This window comes from Triturus cristatus, chromosome 3_2, assembly GCF_964204655.1.
Source record: "Triturus cristatus chromosome 3_2, aTriCri1.1, whole genome shotgun sequence".
NCBI classification, from domain to species: domain Eukaryota; kingdom Metazoa; phylum Chordata; class Amphibia; order Caudata; family Salamandridae; genus Triturus; species Triturus cristatus.
Genome location: NC_140584.1, coordinates 289,214,529 through 289,241,401, shown reverse-complemented (window position 1 = coordinate 289,241,401; position 26,873 = coordinate 289,214,529). Strand labels below are relative to the sequence as shown.

Sequence of the window (26,873 nt, the reverse complement as noted above, 5' to 3'; positions counted from 1 at the left end):
ACGTCCGCGACCAGGTGGAGGTTGGTTCTGCGGCCTGTGGCTAGGCGGATGTGCGGAGGCGCCCCTTCGTTTGCCACGAAAAGAGGAAGTTTGCGGGCACGTGGCCGAGAGGCCCAAGGACTTGACCGTAGCTCTGGAGTCCTTTAAACGCTCCAGCGCACTGTCCGCTTTGTCACCAAAAAGGCGACTGCCATTGAAGGGCATGTCCATGAGGGTGCTCTGGACATCCCCAGAAAAACTCGTGGACCGCAGCCAGGCGTGGCGACGAAGCCCCACCGTGGTCGACATTGCCCTGCCCAGCGAGTCCGTAGTGTGCAGTCCACATCGGATTGCATGCCGTGCTGCATCCCGCCCCTCGGCAAGAGCCTGGGCGAGCAGTGTCCGGGCCTCCTCCGGACACTGGGGCAGCAGTGGTGGCTCACAGACTGCGATTGGGTCAGTGGCAGATCCCTCTCCCTTTCCCAGCCGGAGCATGTACGGATGCGTCCCTCCTGGGATGGGGGGGGCCACATGGGAGAGGCGGAGCTCAGAGGCCTCTGGTCTCCGGCGGAGTCTCTGCTCCATATCAACCTTCTGGAGCTGAGGGCGATCCGACTTACACTAAAGGCAGTCCTTCCCTCTGTCCGGGGAAGTGTAGTGCAGGTGTTCACGGACAACACCACCGCCATGTGGTATTGCAACAAACAGGGCGAGGTGGGGTCGTGGACCCTTTGTCAGGAGGCTCTGCGTCTCTAGACATGGCAGGAACATCAGAGCATCACCCTGGTGGTTCAACACCTGGCGGGCTCTCTGAATGCCACAGCAGACGAACTCAGCCGCCAGTGCATGATGGATCACGAATGGCATCTAAACTCGGACGTAGCACGAGGCCTCTTTCGGCAGTGGGGAGAGCCTTGGTTAGATCTATTCGCCACCGAACAGAACGCGCAATGTCAGCAGTTCTGTGCGTTGGAGTTTCCAAGGCGGCACTCGCTCGGGGATGCCTTTCGTCGCGAGTGGAGCTGCGGTCTGTTGTACGCCTTCCCGCCTATACCACTTCTGCCCAGAGTGCTGAAGAAGATCAGATGCGACCGGGCCCAAGTCATCTTGGTGGCTCCGGATTGGGCAAGAAGGTACTGGTATCCCGGGCTACTCAGTCTATCCATCGATCCCCCGATCCGACTGCCTCTTCAGGAGGACCTTCTGTCGCAGCAGCAGGGGACGGTCCTCCACCCGAACCTGTCCAGCCTCCACCTCCATGCGTGGAGATTGAGCGGCAGCAGTTGATGCCATTTGACTTTCCTCCTGAAGTCTGTAATGTTATTCTGGCAGCCAGGCGTCCCTCCACAAAATCGGTATACGCCTGCAGGTGGAACAAATTTGTGGCATGGTGCACAGCAAAGGCTGTGGATCCCCTTTCCGCCCCTCTTTCTGAGGTTCTCCTCTTTCTTCTTTCCATGGGCCAGCAGGGCTCTGCTCTGGGCACCCTTAAAGGTTATCTTTCTGCTATTTCTGCATTCTTACGGGTTCCTGATCAGCCTTCTCTTTTCAAATCCCCAGTTGTTTCTCGCTTCTTTAAGGGCATTACTCACATGTTTCCTCCTGTCCCTTTCGTAATGCCTCAGTGGGATTTGAATCTGGTATTGACGTTTCTGATGTGCGCTCCCTTTGAGCCACTTCATAATTGTCCCCTTCGTCTGTTGACGCTTAAGACTGCTTTCAGCTCTGCTAGAAGGGTGAGTGAGCTCCAGGCTCTCTCTTCTAAGCCTCCTTTCCTTTCTGTCCATCCGGACAAGGTTGTTCTCAGGACTCGTCCTTCCTTTGTTCCTAAGGTGGTGACTGCCTTTCACATCGGGCAGTCTGTTACGCTGCCCACCTTCTTTCCGCCTCCACATCCCTCGTCACCTTTTTATATATTGTAACAATCTTGGCTCCTCTCCAAGAGTCCGGTATCTCGCACCCTCGAGCTATGGTATTAGAGAGTAGATTAAAATAAACAGGCCAAATCTGAGGTTCTGATTTACATAAGTCGCCAGGAATTTTATCCGGTCCTGGCGTGTATTGCTCCGCCTTTCAAATACAGAATCTCCCACACGGTGGGTCAAACACGGCAGAGCAGGAGACATAAAACACAACAATGCCTAAAAAAGGGTTTTACTTTACAAAATGCAAAGACTCTTTTTAGAATAAGGCTTGAGATTTTATTTATACAATGCTCTCTAACAGAAAGGCTACCCCAGATGCCAAATGAACAACATTCAAATGGATATGGAGATACATATTTATATGCAAGCAATAACACTTGGTAAATGCAACAGTTAAATGCATGAATACTACTAATGAATAAACAAACAGCAAATAGCACTGGTCGTCCTGCAATAAATAATCAAAAAGATATATATACACTAAATACAAACGATTACTTTGGATGTGCACTCTGACTCATTCACAAATCACAAAGAAAACACCTCAAATGATTAATGCCACTGGCCACACATCACAATGGCAATAATCAAAACTCAACACTTCACCTGGTGCAAACACTGCATCTTAACCCACTCCGGACCAGGAGACTTAACAGCCGGGAAAAGGAGCCTCAGCAACCAGGGTTCCGCTGTTCCAAAGTAGACGCGTCCATCCCTATTCGGATTCCAAAATCCTGGTTTCTAAGTCAACAACCTTCAGCTTTATAATCTCAAAACACACACTAGAAGGTTCGAGAATCTTACCCTCTGCGTCAAGGAAACTTACTGGAATTAGCCAGCTTCCAGGAAAGCTTTCCATGACAGGAATGAGTTCCTACATTCCCTCTACATTCTCACATGTTCCAACCTTTATCTTGACGAAGCTTACAAAAGCCTTCCAGGGTACATTAAACCATCTCTCACAAAACAATCCTTTAACGTGATTAACCCAAACAACTTGGAAGCCTGTCTGAGCACGCAGAAAAGTTCAAGCAAGGGGGCGTGGCTTCGGCGCGAGGCAGAATGGCTGCCTCTTGAGGGAGCTCCGTCAGCCAGATACCCTATCCGCTTCATACCATCCTTAACAATCGCCTGGGCACTGCTCGGACCGTGTGGGACAGGCCTTATGGACCGGGTGCGTGAGTAGGGAAGATCTCGTCCCTGCAGACAACATGGCATAGTCTAAAAGAACTACCTCTGCATCGGCACGGCCAGTGGGGAAAATGGCGCCTGCTCCGCTCTGAGCTGCTGGGCCGCGAGTGGATGCCCGGAGAAAGTGGAGACTGGCCCGACGTGACTCGCTGCCGCGGCAGGGGACTGCATTCTGCAGAGGAGAGGAGGAACTGAGGATAGCGGACCCGCTTGCTTGGCGGTTTATCCACTGGGACTGTGGCGATCAGGAAGTACGCGGCAAATTGATGTGCCGGCAACCATGGAGGAGTGGAGCACGGGACTGGCTAAGAAAAGACGAACGGGCCCCCGAGCGTCAGATTTGATGCATGCGGCATTGGATGCGGGCGGGCACGGCTGGCACCCGAGGGGGAGAACAGTCAGGTTCGCTGAGCTTGAAGACTGAACAGAGCGGGGATCGGCAGCCTTGCAGCTCCGGTATCCGGGGCAGAAAGGGAGGATTGAGACGGACTACTACGGTGCACAGAGGCCGCTGAAGTACTCGCCCAGACACTGCCGACGGGCCCATTGAGGAGCCAGGTGACATTGGTGACGGACTGGAGGCACAGTAAGTGGGGTGTGGGACGTGGGCTGAGCGGCCTTGTCTGGTAGTCCCAGTACCTCTGCGCTGTGGTAGCTGGCGGGCCGGGCCTGTCCGGCATGCTGAGGTGCAGAACCGCGGCACTCCCAGGACTGTGGGTGCGTGGGCCTAGAGCTTTGCGGTGGGGAGTACTCGCCGAGACGTCCCAGTGCTCCAGTTGGCCTGTTTGAGCGGGCCAGTGGGCGCAGGGCGTTACGGGGGTCCCTGGGCTGCTGAGTGGTAGGTCACCGCCCTGTGTCTCTGCAAAGGTCCAATGCGCCTGTAAGTCTCCCGCGGGCTCAGTTACTGGACTGAGTTGTGTGCGCCATGTGGTAAAGAAGATTGGGCTCGCGTGTGCCTGACAGCACCACACTGTGTTGGACCTTGCCCTGATTGCAGCTGTGGCTGAACGCCTGGTTCTGTGCTGGTGTTCGCTCTGGTTGATTGCGACGCTTCGATTCCTGGTTGGCACGCGGGGCGCAGTGTGGACAGCGTATAGTACTTTATGTGCCCTGATGCAGGACATCTCCCCCTGGATGTGACGCTTCTTGGACAGCCGAATTGGTGCACGCCGAGTGGGCCTTGCGTTGGAGGGTCTGCTGAGATTGAGTGCGTGCTGAGCAGCAAAGCTGGACTGCGTGCAGTACACTGCTGAAATCTTCTCCAGTATGGGAAAGTCTGACCCTAAGCAGACCAAGCTGCACTTTGTGAACAAGCGCAGCACGCGTGCCACTGAAACAATGGGCGATCAGGTCGGATCAAAAGATACTTCAGGGACATTAAGATGACGTGGAGGATGACACTAGAACTATCCTATTGGAACTGCGTGCCGACATGAAATTGATTGATAGCAAAATAGATGCGCTGGAGACCAGACTCGACATAGTCAAGAAGAGGGTGGATAAACATGAAAACAGGCTCGATGTTTTGGAAAATAGACTGTCTGATACGCAAGATTCACAAGCCGAGAATAGGACTTAGATCTTGCAGATGGAGAAGGTTTTGGAAATTATACGGGCAAAGAAGGACGACTTGGAAGCGCGCTCCAGGCGCAACAACCTTCGCATTATTGGCCTGCCGGAGTCCACCGCTATTTCCAAGAGGGAGAACTTCATAGACGGGATGTTACGAGCCCTGTTTGGTTCAGTGTTGTCTACAGTGATGGTAGTGGAGAGAGCGCACAGCTCTCAGGGTCCAAGCCCTCAGCCGGGTGCGCCACCTCACCCGATCATCGCACGCCTCCTGAACTATGGTGATAGGGACGCTATACTGCGGGAGGCTAGGGCTAGGGCACCAGTTACGTATAAGGGAGATACACGGTCATTTTTCCCCGGACTACACCCCAGTGGTGCAGGCAGCTAGGAGAGAGTTTATACCAGCGAAAAAATGATTGCAAGCCGCCTCAATGCCCTATGCTATGTTATACCCGGCTAAACTGAAAATAATGCATGAAGGACAAGCACACTTCTTTACTGACTCAAAGTCGGCCCTGAAATTTGCAAAGCACATTTGTAAATCTAGACCTCAGAAGGGCGGACGGAGAACACAGCAACGACACCGGGATTGGAGGAAGCGGACTGAATCTGATAATAATGTCTTTTATTGGATATACATGGACAGGCTCCATGTTTTTGATTATTTTTTCTCTCTCTTCCTTTTGAATCCTCGTAGCGATAGTCACGACTCTATATTGGTCTTTTCCTACGAGTCAAGTTTGTAGGGGGCGGGAGATATTTCCCTATACATGTGTTAACTGTTTCATGGGATTCTAAGTATCTTGTACTGGCAGATACTTAACCACGGGTCACAAACTGCTTTTTGTTACCGTTGTTACTGTGCATATGAGAATTCCATAGTATCAATATGGCACCCACACCTCGGTGTGAATAATCGTTGCCGATCCTCTTCCCCTAGTGGGTATTCCCCAAATGTTGAGTTGTATGGTTCATTGGGGGGTATGTGTGGGTGGGGGGCGGTTTTCGATCTCGACCTAATTGGAAGGTTGGAGCGGGAGGTGTGAGAAGTTGGCCTGATATATGATGTCACTAGTTCTAGTGTACACCCTGTATCAGTCAAAACAACCCTTATGGTGATGGTTGTAAAGTCAACCTTATAGACCAGCTATCCTAGTGGTAGTATGGACAAGAGCAGTCTTAGGCTAAACTCTGTATGGCATGTGAAGCCTGCTGTTATACCATTACAATCCCTTGAATAACAAATGAAAGGACACCACACCAGGTATATATAAAATTAGAATGTATTTATTCTAACATATACCCTCAGCACTCTTTATGAGTTCAGAGGTCTAAGTACAAACAATTTCTTAAGTAGCATACGTTAAGTTACACAGGAAAATACAGTCAGGCCCAGGGGCCACGCAAACCATATACTAAGAAAGTGGTATAAGTACCACGTCACGAACAGGGAGTAGGCCTAGGGCATCGCTGGGGCTACACTACCCTACCAATAGTTAGGAAGTGGGAGGCTCACGGGAGGTGTATGCAGTGTGGAAACACACACGCGGGTTACATTAAAGTCAATGGGAATGTAGTAGTTAGAAATAGGGAGAATAAGGACACTTCCGAAGTAACTAGGAGGAAGCAACTAAAGACTTAGACACTTGGATAGTCAATATCCACTGGAGCACCGGAGTACTCGCTTTACCTCACCCACAGGAGACGGGTGCATAGGTGTGAAGATGTGCCTGGTGTCTTCGCTGGATCCTATGGATGCCTGAAGAACAGATGCTGGCAGGCGGCCAGGAGGAAGATGTCCGGTGGACCCAAGGATGGATCTTGAAGGAAGAACACCTGCAAGCAAAGGGAACAAAGTCTGGGTCACTAGCCAGTGACCGTGTGGAACCAGGAAGGAACCAGGCGATGCCGTGCAGAACACAGGTGATGTCTTGAAGCTTGTCTCTGCAGCTGCGTGGACCAGGAGGTGTTGAGGACAACCAGAACCAGGGTACGAGCTGTCCCACGAAGTATCTTGCTGATGACGGAGTCGACGTCCCGATTGGAGTCAACAAGCCTTGGCAAAGGCAACCCACGCGGAAATGGAAATTCGCTTCAGGTGCAGACCAGGAAGGTCTGAGGTTCTTCTCTTTCACAGGGAAGCAAGGGCCAGTCTGGAGGAGCCAAACGAGCGGTGAAAAGTTAAGCGTTCGTCGTCACTGAGGCGACTAGCCAACGGGCCAGCAACCGGACAGACGCGTCGAGCAGGAAAATGCAAAAGGGCCCCACACAGAACTCGTGGAGGGTGGAGGGCTGATCTTCGGTGAAGATGGTGCTCGGGGTTGGGGCTCATCAATCCCCAGAGCACAACTTCGAGGATGACTCAGAAGCTGCGCTGAAAGCTACTCGCCAATTTCCCCAGGTAGCCGGTCCCACGTCTCCCGTCGCCTCCACGGATCTCAGCTCGGCGGTGGATGTGGATCAGGGTCGGAGAAGTCTGTGAGTCAAGGCGCTGGTCGGGCTCTCCCGTCAGTTCCTCGTAGAACTTGGGCAAAGCAAACGGCAGGTTGCTTGTTGGTGCCTGTTTGCACAGGGTGGCCACTCCTTGGCCACAAGGGAGATTCTTCAGTCTTCTTGTCGTCTAATGTCGAAGGTCCAGAGTTTTGTGTCTAGTTTCAGTTCAGGATAATCCAAAGTCCTAGGGACTCAGCTCCCACTCTTATACTAATCTGGGGGGCTGGGTTACCTGCTAGGTCCCTCCTATGGGTGGGACCAGGGAGGGGGGTGGTTACACCCCCTTCTCTTTGTCCAGTTTCGTGCCAGGGCTGGGGCTGGAGTGCCCCCAGCACCGGTTTGAACCGGGCTATGCATGGGACACCTTGTGTGCCCCAGGCAGTGTCTTGTTTCTTTCCTCCCTCCCTGCCCCAATACCCTAAGTCCTGTCTGGGGTGGCGCAAGCACCTCCCAAGGCAGGAAACCTATTGTCCAAGCCTCCCTCGCTGGAAGGACTCCCAGCAGCAGGAGGTCAGACCTGTGTCCGTGGCAGCAGCATCCATTTTGTGATGCTGGGGCTCTGGTTAACTTTAACCGGGTAAGTAGGATTTTAACATGTCTTCCCCCTCTAGAAGGGGGCAATACTATCCTCACCGCCAGAAATGGTGTGGGGGGTAGTATTCCAAAGTGTTAGACACCTTACACGACATGTTTTGATAAAGCCAAACCATAGTTACCATAACCGCGAGGATTATAAGGCACTTTAAGAGTATATGGTAGGCAATATCATAGAACAGCTATAAGGACATGGTTCCGAAAGCTGCAGACAGGCTCAGCTCATGCTAGAGCACCATCTCACATGTTACCAAGCACTCTGCCTCCAGGATTGTTAAGGCCTGCCATAGGAGTGGCTTACAGGTTACCCATGTGTCTATATGTAAGGTAGGTATAGGAATACTATACCTAAGCAAGGAGTGATTACACGACCTTGCCCCAGCTGAGTGATCAGCCATTTGTGTCATGATGGGAGGCCAGCCAGGGGTGGCATAATACATGCTGCAGCCCCTGGTAGGCCTAGGGTACATCTATGCCCTGGGTACCTAAGTTACACTGTACAGGGCCCCATAAGGTGATCCTTACCAATTGGGTTATGTACCTAAAGTACATAGTATGAATTTAGAGAGAGAACAGCTGGGCTGTGGGTCTGATTAGCAGGCCCACAGCCACATCTAAGTTGAAAACCAGTGAAGCAAAAGCAAAAAGTGGGGGTGACCATAGGAAGCAGACCCTACTCTCCTACAGGAGGGGGGAGGTAAGGGGTATGTCTATTGGTGTTGTATTTTTTTTCTTATTGTTATACATGTTGCACTGAAGTCGATTGGAGCACGTGCAAAATGTGATGGTACACCTGGGTGTGATGTTGCCTGCGTCCCTCCACAGTCGCTCGAGGTATTACTGGGCTGGGTAGATGTTGCTAGAGACGGCAATGGGCGACACATTTCGTATGTTGACCTGGAATGTGAGAGGCCTCAATTCACCTAAAAAAGTAAGACAAGTACTGGCCTATCTGAATCGGCATTCAGTACACATAGCCCTACTACAAGAGACGCACTTGACTAAATACACTGAACGGGGTATTGCAGGGAGATGGGCGTGCTTTAAACTGGCTGCTTCATTTTCATCCTATGCAAGGGGCACAATGATTTTGGTTAAAAGAGGTATAGAGTTTCAACCAGCCCGTACGTATGTGGATGAGGAGGGCAGGTGCGCGATGGTACAAGGGAAGCTTGGGGGCTCGTTGGTTACTATAATCAACATGTACGGTCCCATTGTGGATGACCCGGTATGTTTTTCTCTGATGTATGGTGCACTGAGAGGCTGGTCTGAGGCCACTTTACTATGGGGGGGGTGACCTGAATACATATTTAAACCCAGACTTGGATAAGTCTAACCCACTGACCCACCGAACCCCCAAGGTAGCCAGGAATATCGCCTGCGCCATTGAAGAGTTTGGCCTGAGTGATGAGTGGCGAGCAAGGAACCCCCTAGTAAGAGAAGGTACACACGCGATGCCCTCACACGGTAGCTGGTCAAGATTGCACTACTGGTTGGTTGGAGGTGAGGCCATGAACTGGGTGCGGGAGGTAGCACATCTACCACGCACATAGTCAGATCACAACCCCGTACAGTTAGACCTGGAGATCCCATCAGCTTTACATCGTCCATTCACAAGGAGATTGCGCTCTGAGGCACTACTAGACCCGATATATGATAAAATGGTGAGGGATGCCATTGAACAATACTTTCAAATAAATAAGGGCACAGTTGACGAGGCCTCAACACTGTGGGAGGCTTTCAAGGTCACGATTAGTGGAGTGTGTATTAGCACCGCTGCAGGTATACTGCGAGACATAAGGACACAATTACAAAACACAGAGAACGCCCTGTGTGAGTTAGAACGCGACTATGCCACGTCACATGCGGCAGACACACTGGCCCACATAAATGCGCTACTCAAAGACTATGAGACATTGGCTGAAACTGAATTAAAGTACCTATCACGCAGGCACACGGCGCGACGATATGGGGAGGGAGGCAGGCCGGGGCGCATATTGGCGAACAAGATCAAAGATCGACTGGAGCAGGCGCGTATAGCTATGATAACAGACAATGACGGGGGGAGCATTACCACCCGCTGGCCATCACAGAACAATTCAGAGGTTTTTACGCATAGTTATATACCTCCAAGGGAGGTGCGATGGAGGCCGAGATGGAGGACTATCTGGAAGATGTGGCGTGCGCCTGGCTTTCGGACGCACACAGGGAATATCTCTGCATGCCTATAGACGAGCAGGATATTAACGTAGCAATCTTGGCGTTGCCTAATGGTAAGGCACCTGGGCCAGATGGCCTCACGGCGGAATTTTTTAAGAGATATACAGATTTAATTGCACCTTCTTTACTTGAGATGTATGCTGAGGCGCACGAGGCCGGAAAATTACCTCCGACACTGCGACAAGCGGTGATAAGTACTCTGCTCAAAAAAGACAAACCCCCGGACAGGTGTGACTCTTACCGCCCTCTGTCGTTGATCAATATAGATGCAAAGATATTGGCCAAAATCTTGGCGACTAGGCTGCCACCCCTGATGTCGTGTCTGGTGTTGCCTGATCAATCGGGCTTTATACCCGAAAGATCCACATCGCATAATCTCCGGACTTTATTTTCCATGTTCCACATACTTGAGCCGAGTATGTCAGCTGCGGCTGTACTGCTGGACACTGCGAAAGCGTTTGATTCGGTGGAATGGAAATATATGTTTTTTGTTCTGCGGCAGATGGGATTCCCACCCTTATTTATGCAATGGATAGCGGTACTTTATGCGGAACCATCGGCTAGGGTGCGAGTTAGAGGATTGACTTCCGGACCTTTCAACATAGGCAGGGGCACACGTCAGGGGTGTCCGTTATCCCCACTGCTCTGTGCAATCATATTGGAGCCATTGGCGTGTGTTATTCGGCAACGGCATAGAGAGACGGCGCTTAATTTTAACTAACGGCCAGTAGCTATCTCGCTATACGCGGATGACATGGAACTTTTCATTTGCGAGCCTTCCCGCTACTTGGTGCAATTACTCCGTGAGTATATCAGATTCAGTCGCCTATCGGGTCTCTCTGTCAACTGGGACAAATCTATTATTCCACTGACAGAGTCCAACTTGCAACCTGACGCAGAGTTCCCACTGGTGTGGTCTACGGATCCGGTTAAATACCTCGGGGTGTGGGTTCATAGAGATCCAAACATGGTGATACGTGAAAATTATGGGAGGGCGTATACTAAACTGGAACAGCAGGTAGATGTGTGGATTTCACTGCCGTTGTCGCTGGCGGATCGTATTGCTTTGATAAAAATGGTGGTGTTGCCTCGGTTTTTATATCTGTTTGTTAACATCCCGGTGGTGCTCACGAAGGAGTTTTTCCATAATGTTCGGCAGGTGCTGCTACGGCTAGTTTGGGGCGGCAAACATGCCCATGTAAAATAGTTGACTCTCACTAGTGGGCATGACAGGGGGGCGGGGTTCGAAGCACTGGACTTTTACATTTACTACTTGAGTGCGCAGGCTACGTGTATTATTGGCTAAGACCACATGCATACACTCCGCATGTTGAGGTGGAAGAAGGAGATGTTTCTCCAGTTCCGCTACACAGTATGATTAGTCACCGGGCGAGAGGCCCACGAAGCACCGTCAATGTGCTTACTCCGCGAGGCAGGTTTTCAACGGATGCAGGACATATATCCGGATGGATCATTTATTACATAGGACGATCTCCAATACATTAGTAATCAGATGTTACTATTCAGGTTTGCGATACATAGATTGCGACACGCGGCTAAACTACATTATACTACTTACCCTCTTGAACCTCCCACACTTTTATCACTACAATTTGCTCTCACTACTCCCACCAACAAAAAATAGATTTCCAGACTGTACAAGCTAATTAAAGAAAAATGTATGACTGAATCAGATAGAAGTTGGGAGAGATGGAATGCTTGTCTTTTCGAGCCAATTACAGAAAAGGATTGGAGGCGTATATGCAAATTGACAGGGGTACTCAGTATGAATGGTAATTTGCGCAATATATATTTTAAATATATACATCAGGTATATTACACGCCTACGCGTTTGCATAGTTTTGGGCTGCGTGAATCCGCTTGATGTGTGCGCTGTGGTCAGGGGAGTGCCGATTTTTTACATTTAGCTTGGGGATGCCGAAAGGTGTATGAGTTCTGGGAAGGGGTGGTGAAGAACTTGGTGATTATGACGGCGGTGGAGCTTCGGTGCACCCCGCTTGTTTGTCTGCTTTGTTGTGTGCCACACCTCAGGGGTGCGACTAGGAGATTTGTACAAATGGCCTTAATGATAGCTGTGCGTAGAGTGACAGTTGTCTGGGTGGATGGTACAGTCCGAATGTAGAACAGTGGTTAAAAGACCTGGTTTACTGCAAAGAGAATATGGAAGTATATGCAGAAGAATTACCAACAATGTCGAGACCAAGAGGTATCTGGGAACTGCTGCGTGCCTTTCTCTTGAACAGGGTGACTGATGCGGAGTACCGGGATACATTCAAAGGGTTTGGGGAGTAATGCCAAGGGAACAGGAGACGTGGCTAACATACAGACTAGGTGATGCGACATTATTCCGATACGACTCTGTAACTCAAGATTAAGTTGAGTGAGCAGATGTTTGTTATTTCTTTTTATTATTGATTTTTATTTTATGGTTTAAATTTTTCTTTCAATACAAGTCGTTCAATTGTAGGAGATTTGGTAACATTGATGTAATTGAGTTTTCGTCTTCTTTTTTGATATGTGTTTAATGTGCTTTTTGTAGAGGGGTATGTATTGTATTGTCATGGTTTACTTTTTGAAAATCAATTAAAAAAAAAAGTTCAAGCAAGGCAGAGTCAGAATTCAGGATGACATAAGGCCATGTCAAAGCCAATAGTAAGAGCTTAATAAGCATTGCCAATGTACTACATAATGCACATTTGTGCACCATTGCTCATAACACTGCACTTTGAGACCAAAAAGTACATTCCACACCTCTCTCTCATGCACATTCTGTTCTTGGCAAGCTGTTCTACTCCGTGACAGCTCCCACTTCAAAACTACTAGAAAAGAAACAAGGCATATGCAGGATGTCGTACATTCAGGCTAGGATAAAATAACACACCAAAGTCAATTAAAATGATGGTAGGCAAAGGTCATCACGGGGTGTCAGACCACAAGAGTGCCTCTAGCACTACATGGCGCCTTACCAGATTTTAATGAGGAGATAGCAATATCCTCTAGGCTAAAAGTAATTGCTGGGACATGAGCTTCTATAGCGTTGTGACAAACTATGCCTGTGATAATCGTCAGGTCGCAACAGGGAACCTAAGGTATTTGAAGCCTTTGCTTCATAGAGATTAGAAAAGTGAAATACCCATTTATCAGCTGGTATACGATGTTTGTGGCTCTTCTCATTATCTGTGCCATTTTGAGCCACAGTAAGCCAGAAAATGTTATTATGATTTGTTTTAACTGCAGACGTGTTATTCCAGTTCCTTTTTGCAAGATTTAACAAGGCTTTATAAATGTGCCTAGCTTGGACTATTAAATTCCTATCACAGCAGATCTTAAAGAACTTTTGGCCTGCCTGCAAGTGAGATCATACCATTTGATGTCTTTGCCCATGGCTGACTTCTTATAAGCCACATCTTTATAAAATTCATTGTAACTCTTTATATAGTAGGTTGTGTATGCCCAAAATAGGAATTTCTGATTCATGTGCCCCTACATATTTTGACAGTAACTTAGCCTAAAGTCAATATGTCTGGGACAACAAATTCGGATTTGACAAAACTCTAGGCCATGAGACAAATCAACAACAGTTCACTAATATGGGTATGGCATGTATTTGATTCTCTGGCAAGTAAAGCTCCAATCAATGTTGTAATCAGGGAGATGGGATCACTGTCAAGGCGCCTATCCCCTTTCATATCAGCCAGAAGCGGACACATTCTCATGTCTAGGATAACAAAATGACACTCATGATTATCTCTTCTAAAACTGGGGCTCGATCAGGGTGAGAGTTGGTGCATCCATTGTATGCCCTCATCCCTCTAGCAACTATTAATGAAGCTAGTTTAAGTCCAGCGGCCACAAAGTTAGTTTGGGGGTTCCCAGTTAGTTGGGATACCCCATTGTTAGTCTTCCTCTTCCATGACCTCACTGATGTTAGAGGAGGGTTCATAGGATGTATTCAAATGTCCAGTCAATACTATTTTAGTATTTGGGTGTAAGGAATCAGAAAATTCAAGAATGAATAAGATGTGGGATTCAGTACAGGTCATAGTCGATCTTACATAAATGTTTAGAAGTACCAAATCCAACCCTGAGGAAAAACTAACATTAATCCCCTTTAGATCTGGATATTTTAATTGCAATAATGTGCATGAGCTTAATACATTGTTCTTAATTAGGATCAAAAGACCCCAATTGCCCTCCCATGGTGCTCAGTGGGTTTGGCTTCCACTTTAAGGTGGTAAACACATCAAGAAAGACTTTTTCAATGTCCCAGGTCTCTTGAAACATATAAACATATACATTTAGTTGTAATGATGAAACCTGGTCCAATAAGGAGACAGACTACTAAGATGGTCCAATTTAGAATTTAATGTTAGTAGAGTCACTACCTCCTCGGGCACCCCTGTGTAACCCATTGTCAGTTTGACAGACAATTGTTCCCAGATTGCTCCTGTACCACGTGTGACCCTCCGATATCATTGGGGGATTGTAGGGGAGACAATAATGATTTCAGGTAATAATGTGCATGAGATGGGGTAGATGGCTCCATAGATGATGTTTCCTTCAATTTGGGCAAAGCAAGGACTATGTCCTCTGTGGGCTTAGGTGTCTCACAATGGTGGTCTAGAATAACAGGACTTGATGTATGAGCAATAACAGTTTGAGTTTTTTAACATATCAGGGACCCTTGAGGGGTTGCCCTTCCCTTTGTTAGAGTTTGATTTTAGAAGGGACTCTACCTCCTCACTTAATGAGTCTATGTCAGCCAGTGTGCTGGTATTAGAGTGCAGAGCAGCTACAGATTTTGTATGTCCTGGCTTCCGGGGTTTATTGGCATTAGTCTCAGGCTTGATAAGGTCCCCAGCTTTCCATTTACCTATGATGTAACTAAAGTTGCCACCTTAGCACAGTGTAGCACAGCGGATAATATAATAAAATAGTAGAGAAATAAAAATTCACACTTACTCACTCAGGTGAAAGATGGATGAGGCCCAGCCTGGCCTCTCCAGACCTTTTATAGAATATGTGGCTCCTATCGCCACCCTTAGTCAACACGATACTGGTACACCAATACTCCTTCACACCTGCATAAGCGGCACTGCTGCAGCAAAAATACTGGAAAGCTCTAAATAAGGAGCTACTTCTGGTGAGGTTTAATTGGCGATGTTAAAGGGGAAGGCCAGCCCGGTCTCCTCTGGTCAGTAATGGGCAAGGATAGGCCCGCTGTTGGCCTGGGCGCAGCCAAAACGCGTCCCACGCTGCAGGAGGTAGGTACTGAATTTAAGCACCTTCAGGCACAAGGAGATGAGGCTGTGGAGAGCAGAGGAGCCCGGGGGTTGCAGTTCGTTCCCCCGCTCGGCTCTCGCCCGATCCACTGGCCGCGCGTCCCCAGTTACTTTCCATCATACTCCATACCACCCTTCTATGTAGCAAAACAGCGTACTCCGTTACCACACCTCATTAAAGCACAGCAGAGTTTGTCCAGTTGCTACACCTCAGTGAAGAACAGTAGCGTACCCCCAGTTAAGACCCTTCAAGGAAGCACAGCAGCATACTTCCAGTTTCCACCCATCAATATACCACAACGGCATACTCCCAGTTACCACCCCTCGATAAAGCACTGTGGCATACTTGTAATTACCACACTTCATTAAAGAACACAGAAGTGCACTTTTAGTTACCACACCTCACTGAAGAACAGCAGCGTACTCAATAAAAACCTCTCAATAAAGCAGAGTGGAATACTTCCAGTTACCACACCTAAATAAAGCACAACAGCATACTCGGTTACAATCTCTCAATGAAGGTCAGCAGAGTGCTCCCTGTTACCACCACTCAATGAAGCACAGGAGCGCACTCCCCGTTACCACCCATCAGTGAACCTCAGCAGCATACTTAGTCATCACTGCTCAAAAAAGCACAGCAGCGAAGCCCATTACCACCACTCATAATCCCATCCACCACCACTCCAAGCACAGCAGTATAGTAACAGAGAGCATTCCTCAGTTAAGTACAGCAGTGCACTCCCAGTTAACAAATATCAATGAAGCACAGCAGCGTACTCGGTTACTGCCCATCACTGAAGTACAGCAACGTACTGCTTGGCACCGCCCCTCACGGAAGCACAGCAACATACGCCCAGTTACCACCCATCATATTCCATTAACACAACATAATGAAGTACAACAGCATACCCCAATTACAGTGGCTTAATAAAGCACATCAATGTACTTCCAGTTACCATCATCCACTAAACCACAGCAGCATAGTCTGTTACCAGCCTTCATTTTCCCAGTTAACACCACTCAAATAAGCACAACAGCGTACTACTAGTTACCACCCCTTAGTGAAATGCAGCAGCCTACTGTTACCACACTTCAGTGAAGCACAGCAGTGTAGTGCCTTACCACTCCTCACTCCCAGTTAACTCTCAATGAAGCACAGCAGCATACTCCCAGTTACCACCCCTCAATGAAGAACAGCACCGTTCTCCCAGTTACCACTCCTCAATGAAGCACAGGCGTGTACTCCATGGCCACCGCTCAAACCACAGCAGCGTACTCCCGGTTACCAACCATCAATTATGCACAGCAGCACAATACCAGTTACCATCGATCATATTCCCTTAAAACAACTTAAAGAAGTACAACAGCGTACCCAAGTTACAACCCCTCAATGAAGCACAGCAACGTACTCCTTCGCAACCCCTCAAAAAAGAACAGCCGCATTCTCCCAGTTCCCACTCCTAAATGAAGCACAGCAGCGTATTCCTAGTTTACATTCCTAACTGAGCAACAGCTGCAAACTTAGTTACAACTCCTCAATTAAGCACAACAGCGCACTAAGCACAACAGCGCACTACCAGTTCCAACCCATCATATTCCGTTACTACAACATAATAAAGTACAACTTACTCCCAATTACTACCCCTCAGTTAAGAACAGCAGGGTACTCCAAGTTAGCAACCCCCAATAAAGCACAGCAGCGTACTCCCAATTACCCCACCTCATTAAAGCACCGCAGCGTAATTCCAGTTACCACACTTCATTGAGCAGCACCATACTCCCAGTTAAGACCCTTCAATGAAGCACAGCAGCATACTCCCAGGTACCACGCTTCAATGAAGCACAGCACTGTTCTCAGTTCCATGCTCAATGAAGCAGAGCAGAGTACTTTATAGCCACAGCTCATAAAAGCACAGCAGCATACTTCCAGTTATTATCCATCAAGTAAGCACAGCAGCAAAATCCATTACCACCCATCATATTTCATTACCACAACATAATGAAGTACAACATCGTACTCTTAGTTACCACCCGTCAGTTAAATACAGCAGCTTACTCCCAGCTACGACCCTTCAATGGAGCAAAGCAGCATACTCCCAGGTACCAACCCCTCAATGAAGCACAGCTGAGTACCCAGTAACAACCTCTCAAAGCACAGCGGCATACTTTCAATTACCACCCCTCAAAGCACAACAGCATATTCTGTTATAATCTCTCAATGAAGCACAGCAGAGTACTCCCAGTTACCACCCCTCAACTAAGCACAGCACCGCACTCCCAGTTACCACTCATCAAGAAAGCACAGCAGCGTACTTGGTTACCAACAGTCACCAGTGAAGCTCAGCAGCAAACTTCGTTATCACCGCTCAAAAAAAGCATAGCAGTGAAGTCCATTGCCACCCCTCAGAATCCCATTCACCACCCCTCATAGCATAGCAGCATAGTAACAGATAGCATTCCTCAGTTAAGCACAACAGCGCACTCCCAGTGACCACCTCTCAATGAAGCACAGCGGCGTACTCCCAGATACTGCCCCTCAATGAAGTACAGCAGGGTACTCCAAGTTACCACCCATCAATAAAGCACAACAGTGCATTCAGTAACAACTTCACAATAAAGCACAGCAAAGTACTTTTCGTTACCACCCATCAAGAAAGCACAGCAGCTTAGTCTATTACCCCTCAGTGAAGCTCAGCAGCATACTTCATTATCACTGTACAAAAAAGCACAGCAGTGAAGTCCATTACCACTCCTCATAATCCCATTCACCACCCCTCAAAGTATAGCATCGGCGTCACAGTTAGCATCACTCAGTTAAGAACAGCAGTGTACTCCCCGTTACCGCCCCTCAATGAAACTCAGCAACGTACTGCCCGGCAACACCCCTCAAGAAAGCCCTGCATTGTAATCCCAGTTACCACCCCTTAATGAAGCAAAGCAGCGTACTCCCAGTTACCGCACCTCATTAAAGTACAGCAGCATACGTTCAGTTACTACACCTCAATGAAAAACAGCATTGTACTCCCAGTTAAGACCATTCAATGAAACACAGTAGCATACTCTCTGGTACCACCCCTCAAGGAAGCACAGCAGCATATCCAGTAACAACCTCTCAAAACACAGAGGCGTACTTCCAGTTACCTCACCTTAATAAAGCACAACGGCGTCCTCTGTTACAATCTCCCAATGAAGCACAGCAGAGTACTCCCGGTTACCACCCATCAAGGAAGCACAGCTGCGTACTCAGATAATTCCACTCAATGAAGCTCAGCAGCGTACTTCGTTATCACTGCTCAAAGAAGTCCATCCCCCCCCCTCATAATCCCATTCACTACCCCTCAAAGCACAGCAGGGTAGTCACAGTTCGCATCCATCAGTTAAGTACAGCAGCACACTCCCAGTTACCACCTCTCAACGCAGAGCAGCGTACTGCCAGTTACCACCCCTCAATGAAGTACAGCAGCATACTCCGTTACCATCCATCCTACTCCATTACCACCCATCAATGAAGCACAATATAGTGCTCTCAGTTACCGCACCTCAGTTAAGCACAGCAGGGTACTCCCAGTTACCAACCCTCAATAAAGCACAGCAGCATGATCTGTTATTAGCCCTCAGTGAAGCACAGTGGGGTACTCCCAGTTACCACACCTCCTTAAAGCACCGCAGCCTGCGTACAGTTAATACACTTCATGTAACAGCACAATAATCCTACAGGTAATACCCTTAAATGAAGCACAGCAGCGTACTCCCAGTTAACAGCCATCAGTTAAGCACAGCAGCGCACTCCCAGTTACCCCCATCATATTCCCTTACCACAACATAATGAAGTATAACAGCATATACAAGTTACACCCCCTCAATGAAGCACAGCAATGTACTCACAGTTACTGCCCCTCAATGAAGCACAGCAGCATAGTCTGTTACCTTCCCTGATACTCCCAGTTAAGACCCTTCAATGAAGCACAGCAGCAAACTCCTAGGTACAACCCTAAATGAAGCACAGAAGAGTGCTCAGTAAAAACCTCTCAATAAAGCACAGAAGCGTACTTCGTTACCACCCCTCAAAGCACAACGGCGTACTACATTACAACCTCCCAATCTAGCACAGCATAGTACTTCGAGCTACCACCTCTAAATGAAGAAAAGCAGTGTACTCCCAGTTCCAAGCCGGCACTGAAGTACAGCAGATGACTCAATTACAACCCCTCATACTCCCAGTTATCACCCCTCAATTAAGCACAGCAGCCTACTGTTACAACGTAAAGCTCTGCAACATACTTTGTTATCACTGCTCAAAAAGGCACAACAGCGAAGTCCATTATCACCATTCATAATCCAATTCATCGCCCCTCAATTTAGCACAGGAGTGTTTTTCTAGTTAACATTCCTCACTGAAGCACAGCAGCAAACTCCCCACCCATTAAGAAAGCACAGCTGTGTACTCTGTTACCACTCCTCAGTGAAGCTCAGCAGCATTCTTCGATATCACATTAAAAAAAGCACAGCAGCAAAGTCCATTACCGCCCCCTCAATCCTATTCACTGCCCTTCAAAGCACAGCAGTGTAGTCACAGTGCGCATCCCTCAGTTAAGTACAGCAGCGTACTCCCAGTTACCGCCCCTCAATGAAGCACAGTGTACTCCCAGTTACCATCCCTGAGATAAGAACAGCAGGGAACTCCCAGTTATCAACACTCAAAGTACAGCAGCGTACTCCATTTTTACCCCTCAGTAAAAGCACAACGGCCTACTCCCAGTTATCACACTTCATTAAAGCAGGTCAGCGTACTTTTAGTTATCACCCCGCAATGAAGCACAGCACCGTTCTCCCTGTTACCACTACTCAATGAAGCACAGCAGTTAAATTCGTAACCACCTCTCAAAGCACAGCAGCGTGCTCACGGTTACCGCCCATCATATTCCCTTACCACAACTTAATGAATTACAAAAGCATACACAAGTTACAACCCCTCAATGAAGCACAGCAACATACTCCCAGTTATTGCCCCTCAATGAAGCACAGCAGCATAGTCTGTTACCAGCCCTCATACTCTGTTAGCACCCATCAATAAAGCACAGCAGTGTACTTACTCCCAGTTATCACACCTCAATGAAACACAGCAGCATGCTCCTTAGCCACCCCTCTAAAAAGTACAGCTACGTACACAGTTACCATCCATCAGAAGCTCAGCAGCGTACTTCGTTATGACCGCTAACAAAAGCACAGCAATGAAGTCCATTACCACCACTCATAATCTCATTTACCACCCCTCAATGCACAGCAGCGTAGTCACAGTTAGCATCCCTCAGTTAAGTACAGCAGCGCACTCCCAGTCACCACCTCTCAATGAAACACAGCAACGTACTGTCCGGCAACACCCCTGAAAGAAGCACAGCAGCATACTCCCAGTTACCACCCATCATATTCCGCTACCACAACATTCTGAAGTACATCAGCGTATCCCCAATTACGACCCTTCAATGAGGCACAGCAACATACACCCAGTAACCACCACCCAGTGAAACACAGAAGCATAGTGTTACCATCCCTCATACTCCCAGTGAGCACCCCTAAATTAAGCACAGCAGCGTACTCTCAGTTACAGCCCCTCAATGAAGCACAGCAACATACTGCCAGGCAATACTCAAGGAAGCATAGAAGCATAGTTCCAGTTACAAACCCGCAATGAAGCACAGCAGAGTACTCCCAGGTACTATCCATCATACTCCATTATCACCCATCAATGAAGCACAACAGTTTACTCCCAATTACCACCGCTCAGTTAAGCACAGCAGGGTACTCCCAGTTACCAACCTTCAAAGCACAGCAGCGTACTCCGTTTACCACACCACATTAAAGCACAGCCGCGTTCATCCAGTTACTACACCTCATTGAAGAACAGCAGCCTATTCCCAGTTAAGGCCCTTCAATGAAGCACAGCATCATAGTCACAATTACCACCGCTCAATGAAGCGCAGCAGCTTATTCCCAGTAATAACCCCTCAGTGAAGCACAGCCGCGTACTCCCAGTTACCACTGTGAAACATAAGGTGCCTGAGAGACAAACTAGCTCAGAACAATCCGCATGAGTGTTCATTTCAGGTAGATGCGAGATGCAAGTCCCAAGACTGGAAGGGGTACAGTTCAAACTCACCGTTATTTATCCAGGGGCACTTCATTTCCATCAGCTTCTGGCTGAGAAATCGTAAATGCACTTTGCTGCCTTCAAGTCATCCTCGTCGGCACACTGTAGAAGAGAGCAAAGTGAGAAGTCAATTCCACAGAGCAAGTCAGATGTATGCAAGATCACGTCACGAAGAGACCAGTGCATCTAATACTGAGAAGTCAGTTAAAGTAGCTTTAATTAGTGTTGAGGGTACAAACCATAAAAGCAAAATAAGTACAACAAAACAAAATCGAAAAGATCACAATAAATACAAATAAAAAAACATAGTATTAAAAAACAAATCACTAATCTTTGTACATTTATCAACATGCAACAGTGGTTATTCAGTACAACATCACAGTTACTAGAGAACTTAAAACTCAGAGCCTAAATCCTGGCTATTCCTCAGCCTTACAGCAAACGTCATAAAGCTAAGTACAATGAAAATAATATCCGCAGAAAGCAGCTGTAGGTACATAAGAGCAGGCATAACTTGAAAAAAATGTTCATAATAGGGATGACAAACTTTCCAGGCATTCCATATAATTTGTAAAACAGTGAAGTGCAGTGTATCCACCTGCAGAGACCTATTTTCACAGCCAATGGGTAAAAATGTTTACCCCCTGTGCTTTCCAGGGGGATAGGCTAACAAGATGGAGTTCAATCCCTTCTCTAGTCATGATCCTTTGCCTAAAACAATGTCCCTTAACCCATGCACAATGGGCCTTAGAGAGCCACTCAGGAGCGATACAAAGGTCACCACTGCCTTAGTCCTAGAAAGAGGCCCTGATATACTTAAGCCACGGGCAAATGAAATGAGCGACCTAGGGACATATCTTTCAGAATCTCTCTACTTGGAGACCTGGCTTGAACCAGATCTTTAACCAAAGTACAAGCGGGCGAAAGGCCACAATCCGTTATAAAACCTACGCCCAATTCCTAATGCATCCTCATGCACCGAAAAGGAGGGGGTACTTTGAGGAAGACCCAAAAGCCTCCTTAAAAACTTTATTTCGACTATATGCAGATCCATATGGTTAGCACAACCCCCGATTTCAGTCCCATAGATTACTGCAGAAATATATTTTGCACCGTAAATCTGCATAGGGGCCCTAGTGAGTCTACTGCCTAATCTTTTAGCAAAACTAAAAACTGCAGAAGTTGCTAGTGTGAACTCCGCCTTTTCCTGGTAATCAAAGGAAGCCAACTTAATGCTGAACAGAATAGTAATCTGAAATATGAGAATACTCTGGTCTTGGAAAGAACACTGGATCCTAATTTTAAACTAGTTGATTTAGTGGATCGGGGACAAACTACCATCCCAAAGGATTTCTTCTCATTAATCAAGAAGTCCAAATCTATGAACTTAAAAAAGGATGTCAACAGGGATTGTAAGCCTCTAGCCTAGTTAGTCATGAGGACTGCAACATCCGTATATAATACTGGTAGACTACGTGACCCCACTTTCGGATAATCTGATTTCACATCAATCAGGGCCTGCACTAATCTGTCAGTGCATAAGTAAAACAAAAACAGCCAAAATACAACCATTCCCCACCCCTCTCTTAATACTAAAACTACAGGAGCACTGCAAGTCTTTAGAGAAATTGACAGATAGATGGCTCTGTGTCCCTATAAAGGTCACAGAAAATGTCCAGCTCCACCACCAGTGAAACATGATTTGCCACAGTTTTGATTGGTTTATACAGTCAAACGCATAATGAAAGGTCCATAAAACCTAAGTGTTTGGAACCAGAATGGGCAAAAGTATTTCCCCAAAATCAAGTAGAAGTACAAACACTTGCCTACAGTGGACCGTCCTGCACGAATCCCATATTGAGATTCTGACAACACACTGTTATCCTTAGACCACACCAACAGTCTTTACAGTAAAATATGGCCTACAACCTTCACTACAGAATTGAGTAGGGAGACCGGCGTACAACAGGATGGGTGACAGAGATACCCTTTTTAAAAATTGGTAAAATGATGGACATAGCACAAGACTATGGGGGACCTACCAACCCCACTGCATTAATAAGTGCAGTTAGAAAAGGCACCCAGACATCACTTACGAAGATATCAGGCGGAATGCCATCCGAGGTTGGTGCTTTGTTAATGGATAAACCAATAATGCTCTTTTTAACTTTCTCACAGGAGAAGGTCAACTTAGCAGACCCAATCATCACAGAATCCCTGTCCTGGTTTTCAAACTGGCCTATGCTGTATGCATCCTTAAAGAGAGCCACCCATGCATCTTCAGTTGTGTGGCTCCACGGAAGCACCACTATCGGAGGAAAGAAGGGGCCATTGATAATATTCCAGAATTATGAGCTGCTATTCAGGGTACTTGCCTCAACTAGATCTGCCAACCCTCCTCCTTTATGTCTTTTTTTACAGCTTGCCTGTTCCTTTTCATACAAACAGCAACATTTTTTTACCTTGGCTAGATCCCATGGCTCAACACTTAAAACACTCTTAAGCTCCCTCAGTGCTTTCGAGCATCCAGTGCCAAACCACCTGGGAAGGTTAGTACACTTGTGGGACTTGGGTGCCTCCAGCAAACCAGACACTACTTTAGAGATCTCAAAAAAGGCCCTTAAAATATCTTGAGCATTACTTGTAGTGGACCTAGAAACATCTAGCTGCCTTTCGCAACTGGAGTACAAGGATTTGGAAAAAGCCTCCGGTAGTATCTGGGTCCACTTAAGTATCTTCCCATGGCTTCTAACCTTACCGCCACCCTGGAACCCGACCCTAGGGCTTTTAGCCAGTGCAGACCAACAGATATAGACGCATACTGGATTATGGTTGCTGAAAGGGACAATTGGTATCCAAAATTTGGAAATTTAAATTAAAAGTGAAGTGGAGACAAAACAAAAAAAAAGTCTATATATGATTCACAACCTCTTCCTACAAAAGAAGGATTAACATCCCTTCTAGTCAGCAACATTCCATCTAATGTAAAAGTTAAATTAAGCTCATTCAACAAAGTGTTTCATCTAATGCCCTAATGAATGTGTTCTAGATGTGTTCCAGATACAGAAGCGCAACCAACATTCATAACCACCAATTCCTTCAGGACCACACACAGGTGAACATTAAAGTCCCCTCCCACCATAATATATGCCATAGAAGTTTTTAAGCCCATGATATTTTTAATAAAAGAACCCAATATATGTAAATTGCATCCCTCATGCGGAAAAGATTTAGCATTATACAAAATTACAACTACTACCTTATGTGGACCAGCGGGAGAGACTAATAAAGCCTGCATGATGGGGACTCCAGTTGCTAACACCTAAAACCTCCCTTTTAATGCAAGTGAGAAAAATATTCAGCCTGCTTCCATCTCTTTGCTTGTCCAGTTCTGGATTCTAATGATTGTAAAAAAAAGTTTGTATGTGTCTGTAAAAAGTAACTATTCTTAATTGGTAAATTCTCTTGGAGAAAAATTACCTCAAACCCCAACCATTCTGGATTCTCAAATTTACCAGCAATACTGGCCACAGTCCAACGAATAAACTTACAAATGTTCCTGGTATTACAAATCGTTGGGTCCTTTTTTTGCAGCAGTGTAGGTACCATTGCTTCACAGACTACTGGGGTGTTAAACCCACTGACCTCTGAAAGTCAATCACTTGCATCCAGTCGGGACAAGGGGAGATATCGTTAGAGATAAGTAACTCTGAGGCGGCCACAGACCAACCAGCCTCTACCGGCTGTTTTGGGAATTGCCAATGGTCATGCATGGTGACACCAGCCAGTGATTTATAGAAAAAAAGAACAGTGGGAGTGCCAGAATAGAGGAAACTCGTCCATTAAAAGGGTTACCCCTACATTATTAGGAAATTATCCCTGTCACGTGTGGTCCGATAGAATGTATGACCACGCAATCCCCATTCAAAGTGTTCACCCTTTTTAACCCGCTTACCTGGTGAAACTAGTTGATATAAGACCCTACACCACTAATATGGCAGTGTTCATACTAAGCCAAAGCACAACTTTATTCCTCAAATGATAATATCTCTCTTGTTTTAGCCAAAAGTGGTGGGACAATACCCAGAATAACCACATAGGGTGTTGCCTTGGGAGGTAAATTAAGGAGCACAAGTTTAGGCAAAGGGGATATGCTAGGCCTACTTCTCAAAGTATCTTCACCACCCCATACTACATCATCCAACATTGTGCCTAGAGCCTGGGCTGGGTCCAAACTATCTCTACCAAAACCTAAGGGTATCTGGGATGGGATGTTAGCCCCTACAGAGGCCTCCAACTCATCAGTCCTCAGAAACTACCCCAAATAACCTATCCGTCCTTACAACTACAAGCAGAGTAAAATGCAGCATCGCTGTAGGGAGGGGACAAACAGGAGCAGAAGTAGATGTGTGGGTTTCTGCATGCAATATAGAATGATTATGTTTAGTAAGCTCTGTGGCAAAGATTGTACAGAGTCGCCCAGCTTTGTTGCAAGGTATTCTTTGACGAGATCCAGAATATGGAATGAATACATCCAGAAGTTACATACAGAAAGCGCCCAGGAGCCGGCCACAGATCTCCGTCTCGCCTGCCTGCTCCTCCCTCACCACTCTGTCAATGCTCTAGAACAACACGGTCATCCACACTGTCACCTGCACGCACCAACTATACCACACATCTTTACTTTAACAAACATTGAAAATTTCCACAGACAAAACAGAGAAAACCCACACACAGTGTGACAAGTGAAACACACACAGAACACTACAATTAATCAATAAACTTCCTTGGCAATCTCTTGACACGCAAACTACTCCTAGGTACAACAACGAGATTCTTGCACATATTGAAAATACTCTTGGATCCACTTGTTCCTTTACAAGCTCTCACTACCCAGCTGAGTTCTCACTACCCACCACCTCACTGCATTTATCCACTCTCGCGACACAAGACAAGTTACACCATGGTCCATTAGCAATCGGTACAGAATTTCCACAAACTCTTTTATTTGAATGGGTTCTCTAAACTTGGGCAGGTCTTTTCTTAATAGTAGAGGGTTTTTGACCTGAACCCAATCACAAACCTGCACCTCCACAGCATTTTTGTGCTTGCTCTTACTCTCCAAATCATTCACCTTAATCCAACAAGCCTCATCACCTGCTGTTTTGGCTACAGTCATTTTTACATCCAACTCCTTGTTGATAACACCCGAGATCCAATCCAGACATAGACAAGAGCTGACACACATTCCCCTCACCAGCTCAAAAGGCACCCGACCCGTAACAGAGTGCAGAGTAGTACGATAGGCTCAAATAGTGTCCCTAATAGCATCAGCACAATCCACTGCAAACGCAAGTGCCCTCTGCACACACTCCACCAATACCGTGTTACATTTTTTACTTTATCATTAAAATGAGGACAATACACTGGTGTGCAAACATGTTTAAT

General features: G+C 47.1%; 1 long non-coding RNA gene across 1 annotated transcript in view; it reads right to left on the bottom strand.

The window, feature by feature from the left end:
* Positions 1 to 26,873, bottom strand: part of LOC146857173 (uncharacterized) — a 519,441-nt gene that overhangs the window by 417,209 nt on the left and 75,359 nt on the right. Inside the window, exon 2 of the long non-coding RNA XR_014979543.1 lies at positions 21,435 to 21,527. This is a non-coding gene — a long non-coding RNA (uncharacterized LOC146857173). The remainder of the gene's footprint in view (positions 1 to 21,434; positions 21,528 to 26,873) is intronic.